This window comes from Bubalus kerabau, chromosome 18, assembly GCF_029407905.1.
Source record: "Bubalus kerabau isolate K-KA32 ecotype Philippines breed swamp buffalo chromosome 18, PCC_UOA_SB_1v2, whole genome shotgun sequence".
Classification (NCBI taxonomy): Eukaryota; Metazoa; Chordata; class Mammalia; order Artiodactyla; family Bovidae; genus Bubalus; species Bubalus kerabau.
In genome coordinates this window covers 1,299,497-1,318,021 of record NC_073641.1, presented here as the reverse complement: position 1 = coordinate 1,318,021, position 18,525 = coordinate 1,299,497, and the positions used below count along the sequence as shown (strand labels likewise).

The 18,525-nt window shown below is 57.6% G+C and overlaps 6 pseudogenes; all 6 read right to left on the bottom strand.

The window, feature by feature from the left end:
* Positions 1–914: 914 nt before the first annotated feature.
* LOC129633417 (uncharacterized) lies at positions 915–1,034 on the bottom strand (annotated as a pseudogene).
* A 3,259-nt stretch (positions 1,035–4,293) lies between these two features.
* On the bottom strand, positions 4,294–4,413 carry LOC129633416 (uncharacterized; annotated as a pseudogene).
* Positions 4,414–7,672: 3,259 nt separating this feature from the next.
* On the bottom strand, positions 7,673–7,792 carry LOC129633415 (uncharacterized; annotated as a pseudogene).
* Positions 7,793–11,049: 3,257 nt separating this feature from the next.
* Positions 11,050–11,169, bottom strand: LOC129633414 (uncharacterized; annotated as a pseudogene).
* A 3,257-nt stretch (positions 11,170–14,426) lies between these two features.
* Positions 14,427–14,546, bottom strand: LOC129633413 (uncharacterized; annotated as a pseudogene).
* Positions 14,547–17,803: 3,257 nt separating this feature from the next.
* LOC129633411 (uncharacterized) lies at positions 17,804–17,923 on the bottom strand (annotated as a pseudogene).
* Positions 17,924–18,525: the final 602 nt, after the last annotated feature.

Sequence of the window (18,525 nt, the reverse complement as noted above, 5' to 3'; positions counted from 1 at the left end):
GGAAAACAGCATCCTGGAAGTCTAGGTGACCAGGGAAACTTAGGACGTTCAAGAAATGAAAATGCCCTATGGGATGGAAGCCAAAGAGTGCAGAGGGCATTCCAGGGAAAAGACATCCGAGAAGAACGTGAGGAGCAGGCATGAAGGGAATTGGTCGTATCTTCAATATGATGGGAAAATACAAGAGCCGTTGGAGCAGGATGGTGACAGAATTGCATCTGCATTTCCAAACGGTCATCTTGCTCCACGTCACTAATGATTGGAGAGACTCAACTCCAAACGCCAAGGAGGGACCACTTCGCCCGAGTCCGATTGGGCCTCATTGCAATGTCTGTCCATAGCAGATGCTGGAGAAGCTGTGGAGCAAAGGGAACTCTCCTCCACGCTGAGTAGGAATGGGAGTTGGTACAGCCGGGATGGAAAAGAGTATGGAGGTTCGCGAAGGAACTAAAAGTAGAAGTAGCCTATGGTTCAGCAGTCCCACTCCCAGGCATAGATCCACCCCCAGTCCAAGCCAACAAGCTAGATGCCCCGTTTGGGCACATCGATCTGTGCGCGCGCTCGCATGCGCATGCGCGATCGCCTGCGAGGCTGGGGGTGGGGCGGGGGCTGGGGCTCTGGCTGGAGTCGGTGCAAGCCCCAGGATTGCCTGAGGCAAGCCAAAGGAGCCCCAGAGGGAGACGGGACGGCCGGTCGTCTGGTTTCCTGAAAGCCGAAAGCGAAGGCGGAGGGGCTCGCGGGCCGCGGGGAGGCAACCCAGGTCTGCAGCGGGAGTCGGGGCCCCGGCCACCCACTCACTCCCCCCGCCCCGGGAGGGGCTGGGGCTGCGGGGGTGGCGGGGGGGCGAGGGGGGTGTGGGTCCAAGAATTGGGACGCGGGGCGGGGGCTAAAGGACCTCTTCTGGTAGGCAAAAAAGCCTCCAGCACCCGGAATTCCCAGGTGGTCTCCCATCCAAGATACTGAACAGGCCCGACCCTGCTTAGCTTCCGAGATCAGACGAGATCGGGCGCCTTCAGGCCGATAGGGCCGGAGACGGGCGCGGCCGCCGCGGGGCGCCCTAAGAGCCTTGCGCTTCGCCTCCCTTTCGCTCTGACCTGCAGGTCGGGCCAACGGGCCGCCCCTCTCCTCGGGGGGCCGTGCTGTACTTGAGCCGCACGACCCGCGACCGCACTCCAGCCTGCTGACGCCGGCCCGGCCCCCGAACACCGCCAACACCAGACCAGCAACCGCCTGGCCGGGCCCGGGGGCCCGATGGGCTTCCAGGACCCCCCAGTGACCGGGAGGGCGTGCGTGCGTGCGCGCGGGGCCTGGGGGGTGGGCTGAGGGGTGCGGAGGTCTCGGCGCCCTCCCACCCCCGGCCACTCCAGACCCGGCCGCGCTGGCTGAGCGGCGCCTCCCCCCTCCACCCCCATCCCGTTCGCTGCTCAGGGCCGCGCGACCCCGGAGGTGTCGGTCTTCGGGGCCCGCCGCCTCCCGATCCCCGCGGCCCGGGGGCCTCTGAACCTCCTGCGGGCCTAGGCGCAGCGAATCTTGAGCGCCCAACTTGCCCGGCACCTGCCCGCTGCCCAAACCCACCGGGAGCCACGGAGGCGCGGTCGACCGGAGCGCCTCAGCCCCGCCCCTTTGCCCTACCGAGGCGCCCCCCTTGTCCCCACGCCGCCCGCCAAGCACCCGACCTTCCTGAGAGAGCAGACGAACCACAGGCAGGCACACAGACAGACAGACAGACACACACACACACACACACACACACACACTTGAGTGTGGTCTTTGGAAATACTTCTGTTCGTAGTTGCTGGGTTGAGCCCAACTCTTATAGGACCCATGGAGTGCGGCCCATCAGGCTCCTCTGTCCGTGGCATTTCCCAGGCGAGAATACTGGAGTGGGTTGCCATTACCTTCTCCAGGGGATCTTCCCGACCCAGGGGTCAAACCCGAGTCTCCTGCGGGCGGATGCCTTGCCATCTGAACCAGCACATTGCGAATTCCCTAGGCAAAATACAAAGAAAAGAGCTCGTGTGCTACTAAGTGGAAAGATGATTGAAGAAACAGAAGGTGTCCTTTGTTGGTATCTTGGAATCTTTCTTTAGTTTTCGTTGATTTTTACTCTTAAGGCTACTTGAACAAGGCAAGAGAGAAACCCCAGAACTGAAAAGCAATTGACTTTTTTGAAAGAAACCTGTGCAGGTTAAGCACTCTTCGTTTTTGAGAGATGGTGAAATGCAAAATCTTGATTCAACACATATGACTTTGGTGAACTTTATTTCAAATCTCCATGATGAACCCCTAAGGCGTCCAGGAAGAAAGGAGTAGAGCGGGAGACAAAAAGAGCAACCTTTCCCCTTGGCGCCATCCCAACCAGCTGCTTAGTTCCTTCATCTCATGGACTACCATCTGGGCTTATCTGGTTTGTCTGATTCTTGTTTCGGGGCCCGTTTCTAGTCACAAGGCTGTCAACAGTGGGGGGTGGGGTGGGGGGTGGGGGAAGCCCTTCTTTCCATTCCACATGAGACCCAGTGGACAATCCAGGCCCTGGCCACTGCATAGAGCGTGCAGCAACAATATCAACGGTGATGCTGGTTAACAACGCATATTCCTGGAATCCACTCCGTTGCCTACTGAGTGTGTGCGGTGGTGGTCTGGAACCTATACCTGGAAGCTTTCTTGATGATTGCAAATGACACCAAAGTCCGAGGACGATGGAAGATCTTCACGTTTCTGCAAGAGCCACACACCTCCAGAAGGAACCGCAAGACTTGCCTGACATGGTCAAGGTCTAAGTATTGGACTACACGTCGGAAGGTCTCCACCTTTGCTATGGAAGTCAAACGATCTTTCTTGGAAATGAAAATGGATCACACTGAACGTTCACATTCTTCTAGAGCATTTGAAAAGCCCTAAACTGTAGAAATCTGCTGTACGAGTTCCTTGAAAGCAAGAACCCATACTGATGGATATGTCTTAATGCCTTAGATTGTGCCTTGAGTATAGCGTACACATGAACCCAGGAAAGGAAAGAATGGAATCGCCAAATACACAAAGAGATCAAAAGTGCCGAGCCAAGTGACACCTTGAGGCTTCCAAGAACTTTTCTGTCTTTCACACACTAAGTAAATCCTGAGCACCTACGATGAGCTGGGAGGCATGTAATAAGTTTCTGGAACTAGAAGGCGGAGAGAAGCAGACACAGAGTTCCTGCTTTCACTGAGACGAATCTAATGATACATCACAGGCAGATCCTTGGAGAACTTGTCGAGGGGCCTCTACCCTCACCAAAACCTGGGTGTCAGGGAAGGCTTTTCAGAGTAACCATTGCGTTGAGGTCCATAGGTTGAACCTACGTAAACCAGGGTTGAGATGCAGGAAGAATTTCAGGCAGGGAAAACAGCATCCTGGAAGTCTAGGTGACCAGGGAAACTTAGGACGTTCAAGAAATGAAAATGCCCTATGGGATGGAAGCCAAAGAGTGCAGAGGGCATTCCAGGGAAAAGACATCCGAGAAGAACGTGAGGAGCAGGCATGAAGGGAATTGGTCGTATCTTCAATATGATGGGAAAATACAAGAGCCGTTGGAGCAGGATGGTGACAGAATTGCATCTGCATTTCCAAACGGTCATCTTGCTCCACGTCACTAATGATTGGAGAGACTCAACTCCAAACGCCAAGGAGGGACCACTTCGCCCGAGTCCGATTGGGCCTCATTGCAATGTCTGTCCATAGCAGATGCTGGAGAAGCTGTGGAGCAAAGGGAACTCTCCTCCACGCTGAGTAGGAATGGGAGTTGGTACAGCCGGGATGGAAAAGAGTATGGAGGTTCGCGAAGGAACTAAAAGTAGAAGTAGCCTATGGTTCAGCAGTCCCACTCCCAGGCATAGATCCACCCCCAGTCCAAGCCAACAAGCTAGATGCCCCGTTTGGGCACATCGATCTGTGCGCGCGCTCGCATGCGCATGCGCGATCGCCTGCGAGGCTGGGGGTGGGGCGGGGGCTGGGGCTCTGGCTGGAGTCGGTGCAAGCCCCAGGATTGCCTGAGGCAAGCCAAAGGAGCCCCAGAGGGAGACGGGACGGCCGGTCGTCTGGTTTCCTGAAAGCCGAAAGCGAAGGCGGAGGGGCTCGCGGGCCGCGGGGAGGCAACCCAGGTCTGCAGCGGGAGTCGGGGCCCCGGCCACCCACTCACTCCCCCCGCCCCGGGAGGGGCTGGGGCTGCGGGGGTGGCGGGGGGGCGAGGGGGGTGTGGGTCCAAGAATTGGGACGCGGGGCGGGGGCTAAAGGACCTCTTCTGGTAGGCAAAAAAGCCTCCAGCACCCGGAATTCCCAGGTGGTCTCCCATCCAAGATACTGAACAGGCCCGACCCTGCTTAGCTTCCGAGATCAGACGAGATCGGGCGCCTTCAGGCCGATAGGGCCGGAGACGGGCGCGGCCGCCGCGGGGCGCCCTAAGAGCCTTGCGCTTCGCCTCCCTTTCGCTCTGACCTGCAGGTCGGGCCAACGGGCCGCCCCTCTCCTCGGGGGGCCGTGCTGTACTTGAGCCGCACGACCCGCGACCGCACTCCAGCCTGCTGACGCCGGCCCGGCCCCCGAACACCGCCAACACCAGACCAGCAACCGCCTGGCCGGGCCCGGGGGCCCGATGGGCTTCCAGGACCCCCCAGTGACCGGGAGGGCGTGCGTGCGTGCGCGCGGGGCCTGGGGGGTGGGCTGAGGGGTGCGGAGGTCTCGGCGCCCTCCCACCCCCGGCCACTCCAGACCCGGCCGCGCTGGCTGAGCGGCGCCTCCCCCCTCCCCCCCCATCCCGTTCGCTGCTCAGGGCCGCGCGACCCCGGAGGTGTCGGTCTTCGGGGCCCGCCGCCTCCCGATCCCCGCGGCCCGGGGGCCTCTGAACCTCCTGCGGGCCTAGGCTCAGCGAATCTTGAGCGCCCAACTTGCCCGGCACCTGCCCGCTGCCCAAACCCACCGGGAGCCACGGAGGCGCGGTCGACCGGAGCGCCTCAGCCCCGCCCCTTTGCCCTACCGAGGCGCCCCCCTTGTCCCCACGCCGCCCGCCAAGCACCCGACCTTCCTGAGAGAGCAGACGAACCACAGGCAGGCACACAGACAGACAGACAGACACACACACACACACACACACACACACACACGAGTGTGGTCTTTGGAAATACTTCTGTTCGTAGTTGCTGGGTTGAGCCCAACTCTTATAGGACCCATGGAGTGCGGCCCATCAGGCTCCTCTGTCCGTGGCATTTCCCAGGCGAGAATACTGGAGTGGGTTGCCATTACCTTCTCCAGGGCATCTTCCCGACCCAGGGGTCAAACCCGAGTCTCCTGCGGGCGGATGCCTTGCCATCTGAACCAGCACATTGCGAATTCCCTAGGCAAAATACAAAGAAAAGAGCTCGTGTGCTACTAAGTGGAAAGATGATTGAAGAAACAGAAGGTGTCCTTTGTTGGTATCTTGGAATCTTTCTTTAGTTTTCGTTGATTTTTACTCTTAAGGCTACTTGAACAAGGCAAGAGAGAAACCCCAGAACTGAAAAGCAATTGACTTTTTTGAAAGAAACCTGTGCAGGTTAAGCACTCTTCGTTTTTGAGAGATGGTGAAATGCAAAATCTTGATTCAACACATATGACTTTGGTGAACTTTATTTCAAATCTCCATGATGAACCCCTAAGGCGTCCAGGAAGAAAGGAGTAGAGCGGGAGACAAAAAGAGCAACCTTTCCCCTTGGCGCCATCCCAACCAGCTGCTTAGTTCCTTCATCTCATGGACTACCATCTGGGCTTATCTGGTTTGTCTGATTCTTGTTTCGGGGCCCGTTTCTAGTCACAAGGCTGTCAACAGTGGGGGGTGGGGTGGGGGGTGGGGGAAGCCCTTCTTTCCATTCCACATGAGACCCAGTGGACAATCCAGGCCCTGGCCACTGCATAGAGCGTGCAGCAACAATATCAACGGTGATGCTGGTTAACAACGCATATTCCTGGAATCCACTCCGTTGCCTACTGAGTGTGTGCGGTGGTGGTCTGGAACCTATACCTGGAAGCTTTCTTGATGATTGCAAATGACACCAAAGTCCGAGGACGATGGAAGATCTTCACGTTTCTGCAAGAGCCACACACCTCCAGAAGGAACCGCAAGACTTGCCTGACATGGTCAAGGTCTAAGTATTGGACTACACGTCGGAAGGTCTCCACCTTTGCTATGGAAGTCAAACGATCTTTCTTGGAAATGAAAATGGATCACACTGAACGTTCACATTCTTCTAGAGCATTTGAAAAGCCCTAAACTGTAGAAATCTGCTGTACGAGTTCCTTGAAAGCAAGAACCCATACTGATGGATATGTCTTAATGCCTTAGATTGTGCCTTGAGTATAGCGTACACATGAACCCAGGAAAGGAAAGAATGGAATCGCCAAATACACAAAGAGATCAAAAGTGCCGAGCCAAGTGACACCTTGAGGCTTCCAAGAACTTTTCTGTCTTTCACACACTAAGTAAATCCTGAGCACCTACGATGAGCTGGGAGGCATGTAATAAGTTTCTGGAACTAGAAGGCGGAGAGAAGCAGACACAGAGTTCCTGCTTTCACTGAGACGAATCTAATGATACATCACAGGCAGATCCTTGGAGAACTTGTCGAGGGGCCTCTACCCTCACCAAAACCTGGGTGTCAGGGAAGGCTTTTCAGAGTAACCATTGCGTTGAGGTCCATAGGTTGAACCTACGTAAACCAGGGTTGAGATGCAGGAAGAATTTCAGGCAGGGAAAACAGCATCCTGGAAGTCTAGGTGACCAGGGAAACTTAGGACGTTCAAGAAATGAAAATGCCCTATGGGATGGAAGCCAAAGAGTGCAGAGGGCATTCCAGGGAAAAGACATCCGAGAAGAACGTGAGGAGCAGGCATGAAGGGAATTGGTCGTATCTTCAATATGATGGGAAAATACAAGAGCCGTTGGAGCAGGATGGTGACAGAATTGCATCTGCATTTCCAAACGGTCATCTTGCTCCACGTCACTAATGATTGGAGAGACTCAACTCCAAACGCCAAGGAGGGACCACTTCGCCCGAGTCCGATTGGGCCTCATTGCAATGTCTGTCCATAGCAGATGCTGGAGAAGCTGTGGAGCAAAGGGAACTCTCCTCCACGCTGAGTAGGAATGGGAGTTGGTACAGCCGGGATGGAAAAGAGTATGGAGGTTCGCGAAGGAACTAAAAGTAGAAGTAGCCTATGGTTCAGCAGTCCCACTCCCAGGCATAGATCCACCCCCAGTCCAAGCCAACAAGCTAGATGCCCCGTTTGGGCACATCGATCTGTGCGCGCGCTCGCATGCGCATGCGCGATCGCCTGCGAGGCTGGGGGTGGGGCGGGGGCTGGGGCTCTGGCTGGAGTCGGTGCAAGCCCCAGGATTGCCTGAGGCAAGCCAAAGGAGCCCCAGAGGGAGACGGGACGGCCGGTCGTCTGGTTTCCTGAAAGCCGAAAGCGAAGGCGGAGGGGCTCGCGGGCCGCGGGGAGGCAACCCAGGTCTGCAGCGGGAGTCGGGGCCCCGGCCACCCACTCACTCCCCCCGCCCCGGGAGGGGCTGGGGCTGCGGGGGTGGCGGGGGGGCGAGGGGGGTGTGGGTCCAAGAATTGGGACGCGGGGCGGGGGCTAAAGGACCTCTTCTGGTAGGCAAAAAAGCCTCCAGCACCCGGAATTCCCAGGTGGTCTCCCATCCAAGATACTGAACAGGCCCGACCCTGCTTAGCTTCCGAGATCAGACGAGATCGGGCGCCTTCAGGCCGATAGGGCCGGAGACGGGCGCGGCCGCCGCGGGGCGCCCTAAGAGCCTTGCGCTTCGCCTCCCTTTCGCTCTGACCTGCAGGTCGGGCCAACGGGCCGCCCCTCTCCTCGGGGGGCCGTGCTGTACTTGAGCCGCACGACCCGCGACCGCACTCCAGCCTGCTGACGCCGGCCCGGCCCCCGAACACCGCCAACACCAGACCAGCAACCGCCTGGCCGGGCCCGGGGGCCCGATGGGCTTCCAGGACCCCCCAGTGACCGGGAGGGCGTGCGTGTGTGCGCGCGGGGCCTGGGGGGTGGGCTGAGGGGTGCGGAGGTCTCGGCGCCCTCCCACCCCCGGCCACTCCAGACCCGGCCGCGCTGGCTGAGCGGCGCCTCCCCCCTCCACCCCCATCCCGTTCGCTGCTCAGGGCCGCGCGACCCCGGAGGTGTCGGTCTTCGGGGCCCGCCGCCTCCCGATCCCCGCGGCCCGGGGGCCTCTGAACCTCCTGCGGGCCTAGGCTCAGCGAATCTTGAGCGCCCAACTTGCCCGGCACCTGCCCGCTGCCCAAACCCACCGGGAGCCACGGAGGCGCGGTCGACCGGAGCGCCTCAGCCCCGCCCCTTTGCCCTACCGAGGCGCCCCCCTTGTCCCCACGCCGCCCGCCAAGCACCCGACCTTCCTGAGAGAGCAGACGAACCACAGGCAGGCACACAGACAGACAGACAGACACACACACACACACACACACACACACACGAGTGTGGTCTTTGGAAATACTTCTGTTCGTAGTTGCTGGGTTGAGCCCAACTCTTATAGGACCCATGGAGTGCGGCCCATCAGGCTCCTCTGTCCGTGGCATTTCCCAGGCGAGAATACTGGAGTGGGTTGCCATTACCTTCTCCAGGGGATCTTCCCGACCCAGGGGTCAAACCCGAGTCTCCTGCGGGCGGATGCCTTGCCATCTGAACCAGCACATTGCGAATTCCCTAGGCAAAATACAAAGAAAAGAGCTCGTGTGCTACTAAGTGGAAAGATGATTGAAGAAACAGAAGGTGTCCTTTGTTGGTATCTTGGAATCTTTCTTTAGTTTTCGTTGATTTTTACTCTTAAGGCTACTTGAACAAGGCAAGAGAGAAACCCCAGAACTGAAAAGCAATTGACTTTTTTGAAAGAAACCTGTGCAGGTTAAGCACTCTTCGTTTTTGAGAGATGGTGAAATGCAAAATCTTGATTCAACACATATGACTTTGGTGAACTTTATTTCAAATCTCCATGATGAACCCCTAAGGCGTCCAGGAAGAAAGGAGTAGAGCGGGAGACAAAAAGAGCAACCTTTCCCCTTGGCGCCATCCCAACCAGCTGCTTAGTTCCTTCATCTCATGGACTACCATCTGGGCTTATCTGGTTTGTCTGATTCTTGTTTCGGGGCCCGTTTCTAGTCACAAGGCTGTCAACAGTGGGGGGTGGGGTGGGGGGTGGGGGAAGCCCTTCTTTCCATTCCACATGAGACCCAGTGGACAATCCAGGCCCTGGCCACTGCATAGAGCGTGCAGCAACAATATCAACGGTGATGCTGGTTAACAACGCATATTCCTGGAATCCACTCCGTTGCCTACTGAGTGTGTGCGGTGGTGGTCTGGAACCTATACCTGGAAGCTTTCTTGATGATTGCAAATGACACCAAAGTCCGAGGACGATGGAAGATCTTCACGTTTCTGCAAGAGCCACACACCTCCAGAAGGAACCGCAAGACTTGCCTGACATGGTCAAGGTCTAAGTATTGGACTACACGTCGGAAGGTCTCCACCTTTGCTATGGAAGTCAAACGATCTTTCTTGGAAATGAAAATGGATCACACTGAACGTTCACATTCTTCTAGAGCATTTGAAAAGCCCTAAACTGTAGAAATCTGCTGTACGAGTTCCTTGAAAGCAAGAACCCATACTGATGGATATGTCTTAATGCCTTAGATTGTGCCTTGAGTATAGCGTACACATGAACCCAGGAAAGGAAAGAATGGAATCGCCAAATACACAAAGAGATCAAAAGTGCCGAGCCAAGTGACACCTTGAGGCTTCCAAGAACTTTTCTGTCTTTCACACACTAAGTGAATCCTGAGCACCTACGATGAGCTGGGAGGCATGTAATAAGTTTCTGGAACTAGAAGGCGGAGAGAAGCAGACACAGAGTTCCTGCTTTCACTGAGACGAATCTAATGATACATCACAGGCAGATCCTTGGAGAACTTGTCGAGGGGCCTCTACCCTCACCAAAACCTGGGTGTCAGGGAAGGCTTTTCAGAGTAACCATTGCGTTGAGGTCCATAGGTTGAACCTACGTAAACCAGGGTTGAGATGCAGGAAGAATTTCAGGCAGGGAAAACAGCATCCTGGAAGTCTAGGTGACCAGGGAAACTTAGGACGTTCAAGAAATGAAAATGCCCTATGGGATGGAAGCCAAAGAGTGCAGAGGGCATTCCAGGGAAAAGACATCCGAGAAGAACGTGAGGAGCAGGCATGAAGGGAATTGGTCGTATCTTCAATATGATGGGAAAATACAAGAGCCGTTGGAGCAGGATGGTGAGAGAATTGCATCTGCATTTCCAAACGGTCATCTTGCTCCACGTCACTAATGATTGGAGAGACTCAACTCCAAACGCCAAGGAGGGACCACTTCGCCCGAGTCCGATTGGGCCTCATTGCAATGTCTGTCCATAGCAGATGCTGGAGAAGCTGTGGAGCAAAGGGAACTCTCCTCCACGCTGAGTAGGAATGGGAGTTGGTACAGCCGGGATGGAAAAGAGTATGGAGGTTCGCGAAGGAACTAAAAGTAGAAGTAGCCTATGGTTCAGCAGTCCCACTCCCAGGCATAGATCCACCCCCAGTCCAAGCCAACAAGCTAGATGCCCCGTTTGGGCACATCGATCTGTGCGCGCGCTCGCATGCGCATGCGCGATCGCCTGCGAGGCTGGGGGTGGGGCGGGGGCTGGGGCTCTGGCTGGAGTCGGTGCAAGCCCCGGGATTGCCTGAGGCAAGCCAAAGGAGCCCCAGAGGGAGACGGGACGGCCGGTCGTCTGGTTTCCTGAAAGCCGAATGCGAAGGCGGAGGGGCTCGCGGGCCGCGGGGAGGCAACCCAGGTCTGCAGCGGGAGTCGGGGCCCCGGCCACCCACTCACTCCCCCCGCCCCGGGAGGGGCTGGGGCTTCGGGGGTGGCGGGGGGGCGAGGGGGGTGTGGGTCCAAGAATTGGGACGCGGGGCGGGGGCTAAAGGACCTCTTCTGGTAGGCAAAAAAGCCTCCAGCACCCGGAATTCCCAGGTGGTCTCCCATCCAAGATACTGAACAGGCCCGACCCTGCTTAGCTTCCGAGATCAGACGAGATCGGGCGCCTTCAGGCCGATAGGGCCGGAGACGGGCGCGGCCGCCGCGGGGCGCCCTAAGAGCCTTGCGCTTCGCCTCCCTTTCGCTCTGACCTGCAGGTCGGGCCAACGGGCCGCCCCTCTCCTCGGGGGGCCGTGCTGTACTTGAGCCGCACGACCCGCGACCGCACTCCAGCCTGCTGACGCCGGCCCGGCCCCCGAACACCGCCAACACCAGACCAGCAACCGCCTGGCCGGGCCCGGGGGCCCGATGGGCTTCCAGGACCCCCCAGTGACCGGGAGGGCGTGCGTGCGTGCGCGCGGGGCCTGGGGGGTGGGCTGAGGGGTGCGGAGGTCTCGGCGCCCTCCCACCCCCGGCCACTCCAGACCCGGCCGCGCTGGCTGAGCGGCGCCTCCCCCCTCCACCCCCATCCCGTTCGCTGCTCAGGGCCGCGCGACCCCGGAGGTGTCGGTCTTCGGGGCCCGCCGCCTCCCGATCCCCGCGGCCCGGGGGCCTCTGAACCTCCTGCGGGCCTAGGCTCAGCGAATCTTGAGCGCCCAACTTGCCCGGCACCTGCCCGCTGCCCAAACCCACCGGGAGCCACGGAGGCGCGGTCGACCGGAGCGCCTCAGCCCCGCCCCTTTGCCCTACCGAGGCGCCCCCCTTGTCCCCACGCCGCCCGCCAAGCACCCGACCTTCCTGAGAGAGCAGACGAACCACAGGCAGGCACACAGACAGACAGACAGACAGACACACACACACACACACACACACACGAGTGTGGTCTTTGGAAATACTTCTGTTCGTAGTTGCTGGGTTGAGCCCAACTCTTATAGGACCCATGGAGTGCGGCCCATCAGGCTCCTCTGTCCGTGGCATTTCCCAGGCGAGAATACTGGAGTGGGTTGCCATTACCTTCTCCAGGGCATCTTCCCGACCCAGGGGTCAAACCCGAGTCTCCTGCGGGCGGATGCCTTGCCATCTGAACCAGCACATTGCGAATTCCCTAGGCAAAATACAAAGAAAAGAGCTCGTGTGCTACTAAGTGGAAAGATGATTGAAGAAACAGAAGGTGTCCTTTGTTGGTATCTTGGAATCTTTCTTTAGTTTTCGTTGATTTTTACTCTTAAGGCTACTTGAACAAGGCAAGAGAGAAACCCCAGAACTGAAAAGCAATTGACTTTTTTGAAAGAAACCTGTGCAGGTTAAGCACTCTTCGTTTTTGAGAGATGGTGAAATGCAAAATCTTGATTCAACACATATGACTTTGGTGAACTTTATTTCAAATCTCCATGATGAACCCCTAAGGCGTCCAGGAAGAAAGGAGTAGAGCGGGAGACAAAAAGAGCAACCTTTCCCCTTGGCGCCATCCCAACCAGCTGCTTAGTTCCTTCATCTCATGGACTACCATCTGGGCTTATCTGGTTTGTCTGATTCTTGTTTCGGGGCCCGTTTCTAGTCACAAGGCTGTCAAGAGTGGGGGGTGGGGTGGGGGGTGGGGGAAGCCCTTCTTTCCATTCCACATGAGACCCAGTGGACAATCCAGGCCCTGGCCACTGCATAGAGCGTGCAGCAACAATATCAACGGTGATGCTGGTTAACAACGCATATTCCTGGAATCCACTCCGTTGCCTACTGAGTGTGTGCGGTGGTGGTCTGGAACCTATACCTGGAAGCTTTCTTGATGATTGCAAATGACACCAAAGTCCGAGGACGATGGAAGATCTTCACGTTTCTGCAAGAGCCACACACCTCCAGAAGGAACCGCAAGACTTGCCTGACATGGTCAAGGTCTAAGTATTGGACTACACGTCGGAAGGTCTCCACCTTTGCTATGGAAGTCAAACGATCTTTCTTGGAAATGAAAATGGATCACACTGAACGTTCACATTCTTCTAGAGCATTTGAAAAGCCCTAAACTGTAGAAATCTGCTGTACGAGTTCCTTGAAAGCAAGAACCCATACTGATGGATATGTCTTAATGCCTTAGATTGTGCCTTGAGTATAGCGTACACATGAACCCAGGAAAGGAAAGAATGGAATCGCCAAATACACAAAGAGATCAAAAGTGCCGAGCCAAGTGACACCTTGAGGCTTCCAAGAACTTTTCTGTCTTTCACACACTAAGTGAATCCTGAGCACCTACGATGAGCTGGGAGGCATGTAATAAGTTTCTGGAACTAGAAGGCGGAGAGAAGCAGACACAGAGTTCCTGCTTTCACTGAGACGAATCTAATGATACATCACAGGCAGATCCTTGGAGAACTTGTCGAGGGGCCTCTACCCTCACCAAAACCTGGGTGTCAGGGAAGGCTTTTCAGAGTAACCATTGCGTTGAGGTCCATAGGTTGAACCTACGTAAACCAGGGTTGAGATGCAGGAAGAATTTCAGGCAGGGAAAACAGCATCCTGGAAGTCTAGGTGACCAGGGAAACTTAGGACGTTCAAGAAATGAAAATGCCCTATGGGATGGAAGCCAAAGAGTGCAGAGGGCATTCCAGGGAAAAGACATCCGAGAAGAACGTGAGGAGCAGGCATGAAGGGAATTGGTCGTATCTTCAATATGATGGGAAAATACAAGAGCCGTTGGAGCAGGATGGTGAGAGAATTGCATCTGCATTTCCAAACGGTCATCTTGCTCCACGTCACTAATGATTGGAGAGACTCAACTCCAAACGCCAAGGAGGGACCACTTCGCCCGAGTCCGATTGGGCCTCATTGCAATGTCTGTCCATAGCAGATGCTGGAGAAGCTGTGGAGCAAAGGGAACTCTCCTCCACGCTGAGTAGGAATGGGAGTTGGTACAGCCGGGATGGAAAAGAGTATGGAGGTTCGCGAAGGAACTAAAAGTAGAAGTAGCCTATGGTTCAGCAGTCCCACTCCCAGGCATAGATCCACCCCCAGTCCAAGCCAACAAGCTAGATGCCCCGTTTGGGCACATCGATCTGTGCGCGCGCTCGCATGCGCATGCGCGATCGCCTGCGAGGCTGGGGGTGGGGCGGGGGCTGGGGCTCTGGCTGGAGTCGGTGCAAGCCCCGGGATTGCCTGAGGCAAGCCAAAGGAGCCCCAGAGGGAGACGGGACGGCCGGTCGTCTGGTTTCCTGAAAGCCGAAAGCGAAGGCGGAGGGGCTCGCGGGCCGCGGGGAGGCAACCCAGGTCTGCAGCGGGAGTCGGGGCCCCGGCCACCCACTCACTCCCCCCGCCCCGGGAGGGGCTGGGGCTGCGGGGGTGGCGGGGGGGCGAGGGGGGTGTGGGTCCAAGAATTGGGACGCGGGGCGGGGGCTAAAGGACCTCTTCTGGTAGGCCAAAAAGCCTCCAGCACCCGGAATTCCCAGGTGGTCTCCCATCCAAGATACTGAACAGGCCCGACCCTGCTTAGCTTCCGAGATCAGACGAGATCGGGCGCCTTCAGGCCGATAGGGCCGGAGACGGGCGCGGCCGCCGCGGGGCGCCCTAAGAGCCTTGCGCTTCGCCTCCCTTTCGCTCTGACCTGCAGGTCGGGCCAACGGGCCGCCCCTCTCCTCGGGGGGCCGTGCTGTACTTGAGCCGCACGACCCGCGACCGCACTCCAGCCTGCTGACGCCGGCCCGGCCCCCGAACACCGCCAACACCAGACCAGCAACCGCCTGGCCGGGCCCGGGGGCCCGATGGGCTTCCAGGACCCCCCAGTGACCGGGAGGGCGTGCGTGTGTGCGCGCGGGGCCTGGGGGGTGGGCTGAGGGGTGCGGAGGTCTCGGCGCCCTCCCACCCCCGGCCACTCCAGACCCGGCCGCGCTGGCTGAGCGGCGCCTCCCCCCTCCACCCCCATCCCGTTCGCTGCTCAGGGCCGCGCGACCCCGGAGGTGTCGGTCTTCGGGGCCCGCCGCCTCCCGATCCCCGCGGCCCGGGGGCCTCTGAACCTCCTGCGGGCCTAGGCTCAGCGAATCTTGAGCGCCCAACTTGCCCGGCACCTGCCCGCTGCCCAAACCCACCGGGAGCCACGGAGGCGCGGTCGACCGGAGCGCCTCAGCCCCGCCCCTTTGCCCTACCGAGGCGCCCCCCTTGTCCCCACGCCGCCCGCCAAGCACCCGACCTTCCTGAGAGAGCAGACGAACCACAGGCAGGCACACAGACAGACAGACAGACACACACACACACACACACACACACACACGAGTGTGGTCTTTGGAAATACTTCTGTTCGTAGTTGCTGGGTTGAGCCCAACTCTTATAGGACCCATGGAGTGCGGCCCATCAGGCTCCTCTGTCCGTGGCATTTCCCAGGCGAGAATACTGGAGTGGGTTGCCATTACCTTCTCCAGGGGATCTTCCCGACCCAGGGGTCAAACCCGAGTCTCCTGCGGGCGGATGCCTTGCCATCTGAACCAGCACATTGCGAATTCCCTAGGCAAAATACAAAGAAAAGAGCTCGTGTGCTACTAAGTGGAAAGATGATTGAAGAAACAGAAGGTGTCCTTTGTTGGTATCTTGGAATCTTTCTTTAGTTTTCGTTGATTTTTACTCTTAAGGCTACTTGAACAAGGCAAGAGAGAAACCCCAGAACTGAAAAGCAATTGACTTTTTTGAAAGAAACCTGTGCAGGTTAAGCACTCTTCGTTTTTGAGAGATGGTGAAATGCAAAATCTTGATTCAACACATATGACTTTGGTGAACTTTATTTCAAATCTCCATGATGAACCCCTAAGGCGTCCAGGAAGAAAGGAGTAGAGCGGGAGACAAAAAGAGCAACCTTTCCCCTTGGCGCCATCCCAACCAGCTGCTTAGTTCCTTCATCTCATGGACTACCATCTGGGCTTATCTGGTTTGTCTGATTCTTGTTTCGGGGCCCGTTTCTAGTCACAAGGCTGTCAACAGTGGGGGGTGGGGTGGGGGGTGGGGGAAGCCCTTCTTTCCATTCCACATGAGACCCAGTGGACAATCCAGGCCCTGGCCACTGCATAGAGCGTGCAGCAACAATATCAACGGTGATGCTGGTTAACAACGCATATTCCTGGAATCCACTCCGTTGCCTACTGAGTGTGTGCGGTGGTGGTCTGGAACCTATACCTGGAAGCTTTCTTGATGATTGCAAATGACACCAAAGTCCGAGGACGATGGAAGATCTTCACGTTTCTGCAAGAGCCACACACCTCCAGAAGGAACCGCAAGACTTGCCTGACATGGTCAAGGTCTAAGTATTGGACTACACGTCGGAAGGTCTCCACCTTTGCTATGGAAGTCAAACGATCTTTCTTGGAAATGAAAATGGATCACACTGAACGTTCACATTCTTCTAGAGCATTTGAAAAGCCCTAAACTGTAGAAATCTGCTGTACGAGTTCCTTGAAAGCAAGAACCCATACTGATGGATATGTCTTAATGCCTTAGATTGTGCCTTGAGTATAGCGTACACATGAACCCAGGAAAGGAAAGAATGGAATCGCCAAATACACAAAGAGATCAAAAGTGCCGAGCCAAGTGACACCTTGAGGCTTCCAAGAACTTTTCTGTCTTTCACACACTAAGTGAATCCTGAGCACCTACGATGAGCTGGGAGGCATGTAATAAGTTTCTGGAACTAGAAGGCGGAGAGAAGCAGACACAGAGTTCCTGCTTTCACTGAGACGAATCTAATGATACATCACAGGCAGATCCTTGGAGAACTTGTCGAGGGGCCTCTACCCTCACCAAAACCTGGGTGTCAGGGAAGGCTTTTCAGAGTAACCATTGCGTTGAGGTCCATAGGTTGAACCTACGTAAACCAGGGTTGAGATGCAGGAAGAATTTCAGGCAGGGAAAACAGCATCCTGGAAGTCTAGGTGACCAGGGAAACTTAGGACGTTCAAGAAATGAAAATGCCCTATGGGATGGAAGCCAAAGAGTGCAGAGGGCATTCCAGGGAAAAGACATCCGAGAAGAACGTGAGGAGCAGGCATGAAGGGAATTGGTCGTATCTTCAATATGATGGGAAAATACAAGAGCCGTTGGAGCAGGATGGTGAGAGAATTGCATCTGCATTTCCAAACGGTCATCTTGCTCCACGTCACTAATGATTGGAGAGACTCAACTCCAAACGCCAAGGAGGGACCACTTCGCCCGAGTCCGATTGGGCCTCATTGCAATGTCTGTCCATAGCAGATGCTGGAGAAGCTGTGGAGCAAAGGGAACTCTCCTCCACGCTGAGTAGGAATGGGAGTTGGTACAGCCGGGATGGAAAAGAGTATGGAGGTTCGCGAAGGAACTAAAAGTAGAAGTAGCCTATGGTTCAGCAGTCCCACTCCCAGGCATAGATCCACCCCCAGTCCAAGCCAACAAGCTAGATGCCCCGTTTGGGCACATCGATCTGTGCGCGCGCTCGCATGCGCATGCGCGATCGCCTGCGAGGCTGGGGGTGGGGCGGGGGCTGGGGCTCTGGCTGGAGTCGGTGCAAGCCCCGGGATTGCCTGAGGCAAGCCAAAGGAGCCCCAGAGGGAGACGGGACGGCCGGTCGTCTGGTTTCCTGAAAGCCGAATGCGAAGGCGGAGGGGCTCGCGGGCCGCGGGGAGGCAACCCAGGTCTGCAGCGGGAGTCGGGGCCCCGGCCACCCACTCACTCCCCCCGCCCCGGGAGGGGCTGGGGCTGCGGGGGTGGCGGGGGGGCGAGGGGGGTGTGGGTCCAAGAATTGGGACGCGGGGCGGGGGCTAAAGGACCTCTTCTGGTAGGCAAAAAAGCCTCCAGCACCCGGAATTCCCAGGTGGTCTCCCATCCAAGATACTGAACAGGCCCGACCCTGCTTAGCTTCCGAGATCAGACGAGATCGGGCGCCTTCAGGCCGATAGGGCCGGAGACGGGCGCGGCCGCCGCGGGGCGCCCTAAGAGCCTTGCGCTTCGCCTCCCTTTCGCTCTGACCTGCAGGTCGGGCCAACGGGCCGCCCCTCTCCTCGGGGGGCCGTGCTGTACTTGAGCCGCACGACCCGCGACCGCACTCCAGCCTGCTGACGCCGGCCCGGCCCCCGAACACCGCCAACACCAGACCAGCAACCGCCTGGCCGGGCCCGGGGGCCCGATGGGCTTCCAGGACCCCCCAGTGACCGGGAGGGCGTGCGTGCGTGCGCGCGGGGCCTGGGGGGTGGGCTGAGGGGTGCGGAGGTCTCGGCGCCCTCCCACCCCCGGCCACTCCAGACCCGGCCGCGCTGGCTGAGCGGCGCCTCCCCCCTCCACCCCCATCCCGTTCGCTGCTCAGGGCCGCGCGACCCCGGAGGTGTCGGTCTTCGGGGCCCGCCGCCTCCCGATCCCCGCGGCCCGGGGGCCTCTGAACCTCCTGCGGGCCTAGGCGCAGCGAATCTTGAGCGCCCAACTTGCCCGGCACCTGCCCGCTGCCCAAACCCACCGGGAGCCACGGAGGCGCGGTCGACCGGAGCGCCTCAGCCCCGCCCCTTTGCCCTACCGAG